This window comes from Medicago sativa, chromosome 8 (genome assembly GCF_051527215.1).
Source record: "Medicago sativa cultivar Bolivia chromosome 8, Bolivia_mono, whole genome shotgun sequence".
NCBI lineage: Eukaryota > Viridiplantae > Streptophyta > Magnoliopsida > Fabales > Fabaceae > Medicago > Medicago sativa.
The window spans coordinates 6,557,148-6,562,842 of NC_140756.1; positions in this window are offsets into that span (position 1 = coordinate 6,557,148).

The following is a 5,695-nucleotide window of genomic DNA, read 5'->3' on the forward strand; positions in this document are numbered from 1 at the left end:
TAAACACCGGTTCATTTTTTACAACAAACGAGAGATGGAAAGATCGAGAAGAATTGCTTGGTTGGGTTCGTCGACAAGCGGCTAGGGCGAGATTTACTATTTCTATAGATAAATCTAGTACAATAGCGCCATACATGACGATGCAATGTGAGAGGAGTGGTGAATACAAGCCATATGGCAAGAGTAAGTCTCATAAAACTAAAGGTTCTCGTCTTGGCACTTGCTCCCTCTCACAAACTTCAACTCCTACTTCAAAAAAACAACCTTATTTGCAAATACCATACATTTCACAAATTCCAAATCTCATGAGACCTTACGTTGAAGACATTATGAATGTTAGAGGGGATGGTAATTGTGGTTTCCGGGTCATAGCTAGGCACATGGGATTTCATGAGGATGATCATGTTTTGGTTCGTCATGCACTTATTAATGAGTTGAAAACTCACAAGAGTGACCACTTGCCAATATATGCTACCGAGAGCCGTTACAAACTTATCTTGGATGGTTTACACCCTCCAACAAGTAAAAGTGGTATTGCACCTCCAGAGAAGTGGTTGACCACTCCGGATATGGGTCACATTATTGCTAGTTGCTACAATAGAGCGGTTGTTCTATTGACTTTGCCCGAATTGGGTGGTTCATGTGAGACATATTTTCCAATCCGGAGTGCTCCACCACTTAATGCACATTCCAACATAATGTGCCTTTGCTTGATTCCCGACCACTTTTTTCATGTGAAGTTGAAAGAAAATTGTCCGCTACCACCTCCTCCTAAGGAGTGGATGACTCACAAGATTGGTGATGCGGAGCAATGGCTTTTTCAGTTTTTCGATAGAAACGCCGCCTTCGATGAGCTCATGTCTAAGGAGCCAAATCCGCCAAAAGAAACCAACAAATGAGCACAATCCTATTACTTTGGACACCCCGGAAAAGCCAAAGCAAGAGAACGAAGTCATGGATGAAGATGGAGATTATGCACTATCACTAGTCTAGTTAGATAGGTTATGACACTTTTGGGTCGGTGGGTGTTCGTCCTATTTTTTGGTGGTATTACACCCCGACATATTTTTTGGTGGCCTATTGTGTAATTTTGATATTTATGGCCAATATGTAACTAATATTATATAAATATATGAAATGAATTATTTTGGATCGTTTACGTGTCATTAAGTGTGTCTAAATTATTACGGGTCATTACCGGCGAATTTATGAAATTTGGACCGTTTGGATCGTTTATATGTGATTACGTGATTGTGATAAAAACGATGTTTTTAAGTAATTTTGATCAATTATGTCGTATTATCCAATAAACTTCTTAAACTGGCATAATTTGGTTAAGTTATGAATGTGGCGTGATTACGGGTCTTTCTAGACTTATCACAAGTCTGTTCTGTTACTGCATGCATTTAATGCAGTTTCTGTTTCTGCTATGAACGTGAGTTAACTCACGCCAATGCAAATGGCAACGTGAGTTAACTAACGCACTGCATTACACTAACGCATGTTAACATGCATGTTTTTTTTTTTTACAAATAACTCAAACACATGTTAACATGCGCAATGTCTTTCAACAAATAACACTAACGCATGTTAACATGTGTTTTATCTTGGTTTTTCGGGTGTCAAACATTGATTAAGTTTGAACCTTTTTAACCTTTGATATCTCATTTTTTCTTGGGAAGGGAAAAATAAGAAAAACCCTTGAGAATCGAGGTCCGGGAGTTGTTTTCGTTACGGGAAGGTGTTATGTAACACCCCGTTTTCCCAACATAAAAATTTCATTTAAAATCAGAGTATTTAGTTCATAACGGAATGTCACACACTACTTTAACATCTCAAAACAGATAATAATAATTATCCTTCAAATTCAACATCATGAAAATCTTAAACTGTTGCAGCGGAAAATAGTTCAACATTTAAAAGTCTTGGCACGCAGGCCTTATTGGAAAATCTCATAAATTAGTTCATAAAAGAGACACGTAAGGAATAGAAGTAAAAGCAAGCCCCCATCCCGTTACGTATCAGAGCACCTAGACACCAAGTGAAGAGTCCACTCATGAACGCCTCTAATCTTTATTACCTGCACATTACCCACGGTCGAGGCAACATATACGCAGAAGGGGTGAGATTTCATAATCAATACATTAAGCATATAATCCAATAAAATGCATTTAACAACTTAAACATTAATAACATATCAACGATTAACAATTAGCATATTTTTCATTTCATAACAAATACAATCATCAAATACCATTACTAATTTTCATCACAAATCATAATCAACTTAACACTCAACTTGACGACTCAACTCACCTTTGACCATGCAACTCTATCAACTCAACAACAACTTGACAACACAACTCATCTTTGACCATGCAACTCTATCAACTCAACAACAACTTGACAACTTAAACATCATGAAACTTCTTGTTATGCAAATGCATGTGGTACCAATCAACAACAAAATGAGCATAATAGGCTCTTCAACGTGTGAGCACAAAGGCTGCCGGGCCTAAAGCCCCCAACTTTAATGAGCACAAAGGCTGCCGGGCCTAAAGCCCTCAACTTTAATGAGTATGCAATGAACTCAAACTTCCAACAACTTAGACAACAACGTGAACAACTCATACGACTCATAATCATGGACAACTTCTTAAATTCCAACAACATAGACCGACTCATGCAACTTCAAGACACTAACAGTCAACAGCAGGAAACAGCAGCAAGATACAGCATTTAATAACACTTGAATGCGTTAACATCATCTAAGGAATGAATTACATCAACATAAGTATCATAAAGCATCATAATATCATTCATGCAACAACATTACTAATCTCAGTCACCTAACAGACTTCTGGAGCTTATGAAAGTATCCTAAACAGCTCTCTTACTTACTTCTAAGGTCAACTCAAGACTACACGTGCGAAAGGATCGCATCGAGACAATTTTGGGCGACTAACAGCCTAACTCGCAGTGGCGAGTAACTTTGCTCGCAATGGCGAGCAAAGCGTGCATTCTAGGGATCCTAAGTCCTTACTCGCAGTGGCGAGTTATTCTGCTCGCAATGGCGAGCTTACTGGTCACTCGCAGTTGCGAGTTGCATTGCTCGCAGTTGCGAGCTCTAGGTTCTAGCTCGCAGTTGCGAGTGTTCTTGCTCGCAGATGCGAGCGATGAATGTCAGTACGGCCAGAAACCTAAAAATCATAACTTTTCACCTATATTCATGATTCCTTCATCCAAATAGAATCTAATTATCATCTTAAGTAATATTTAAGGTCTGTACACTAATTTTGCATCAATGTAACATCTGTTCATGATTCAATCGTCAAAATTGATCTTAAACCTAATTCTCAATTCTCACCAAAACTTAACCTAATCATGCTAAATTTATCCTATAGAATTGTACCCTTAATAATATTGAAAATTAGTCTCACCCTTACCTGGTTATGATGAAATCGCAGCTCTCCCTCTAGTTCTCCTCTTTTCTGACTTTTCTCCCTTTTCTCCAAAAGTGTTTCCGGTAAAAACGTTTCTAACTTATGTTTGCCATATTTATCTTTTCGTATTACTCTTCTCACCTCTAAACTTACTCTTTACACATCACAGCCCAACTTCTAATATTTTTATTTTATTTATCATATCTTATTTTATTTAATAATAAAATAAGTCATAACAACATAACAACTTCACCACAACAAAATACCCCACATAATTCATTTATAAATCATATAAACCACTCAACTTCATGAATCATAAAATTCACACAGATCAATCATGAAAATCACTTAAATCATATATAAATATATTTTTCAATAATCAAATAATTAAGACGGGCGTTACATGTTAGGCACCCATAACGACTATAGTATCCTATAGGAACCGTCTTTACTTTCTACGCGCGCGCTTTATTTTTAAATGCTATTTGAAAGTGTTATTTACACTTAAGGGTTTGCTAGGTTAAGAATTGGAGGGAGAAGAATGTGTTTGAATTTTTTTTTTTATTGGAATTGGAGAAGTTTTGACTTCTTGCCTACATACCCCTTTTAAGGGATCAAAATCCATGTAGTTCTCTTCCAAAAAAATGTTTTTGTTTTTTGTTGATTGATTTTAATTTTAAAAATGGAATTTTGAAGAATAAGAGAGAGAGGCCTCAAGGGCATAAGGTTTGGAAAACGTGAGGTGGAATTAGTTATTTTGCAAAAGAAGTCTAAGTATGATTAAAGTTCATTAAGGTTTTTGTTTAAGAAAATAAAGGGAAAATTCAATGGGATTTTGATCCCAAGGTTTCTTTGGAAAATTATTTGAGTGAAGTTGTTCATTTTTTTTTGGGAAAGAGAATTTTCTAAGTATCGTGATTCCTAAGCATACATCTAAAACATACATTCCCTAAGCATACATCTAAAGTATCCGTGTGATGTGTGTGCATGTGTCGGTGCTTGTGTCGGTGTACATCATTAGAGTCCATTGTCCGTTACATCGGGTCCTAGTTTACATGCTACTCCTTGCAAGAAATTAAAAGCATAAAGAGAATTACAAAACCCCTAAGTCTTTACATGCTAAGTCTTGGCGAAATTTAAAGTGCGAGAAATAAAAGCTAAGAATATGTGATGGAGGATGAGATGTTTATGGCATGTATGAAACATGAAATAATGGGGTTAGTAGCACATGATAATGTCAAGAAAAATAAAGCAAGTAAAATTGACATAACAACAGTAAGGAAATGTCACAAAAACATAGCCAAAATAATGCAAAATATAGCTAAAATTCCACCACAAAATGCAAGGGCCACATGACCTATAATCCCCATAATTCAAAACATGTTAAAGTCATAGATTCAGGTTTTTGTAATGAGGATCAAAGGAGTGTAATAGACTATACATTTCAATAGTTAATTTGAACATATTTTGCATCATTTATTCACAAACAAAACTTGCAAAGCAAGCAACTAAGCATCATACTCACAAATTCAGTAAAAACACATTCAAACAGTAGCAAAAGCTTTCACAAAGTCATATATCATGGATTACAAACATCCATCAAGAATTGACATTGAAATCATGCAACTTTCACAAGTTTTTTTTAACATGAAATTCAAGAAATGAAACAAGAAACAACATCAATATTTCCTATCAAGTTTTCCAGTATAAAACCATCAAAAAACATCACAAAACTAACAAGAAAACCCTATGAATTTCTATGGAATTTTTATAAAATATTTTAAACTCAATAGCGGTGCAATTATCAAAAGCAGTATACAAAATAGCAAGAAAACAAGTGAAGAACGAAAATCTGCAAGAGACAGGCCCAGGCCCAAGATCACTCATGGATCTGGACTATCCATCAGCCATACAGCCACTGGATTGATCCAGGTCCAAGTTTGACCTAGATCCAAGGGTTCAAAACACACAACGCATGGTAAAAGCAATCAGATACACATGAGGAAACAATCACAGCCGTACACCTCATTCCTACGCAAGATAAACGCTTGAGATTGAAAAAGGGATTGAACCAAGTGAACCGGCAGGGTTTAGGTGAACCAGACGGTTCAAAAATGCCTATAAAAGAGAAATGAGGCCGGTTCACCTCATTTCTTTCTTTTCATTCTCTCTCTTCTCTCGTTCTAGTGAGAGAAGCTCTCACTTCTCTCTTCCCTCGTTCATCTTTCACCGCCGGTTTCTGGAATGAAACG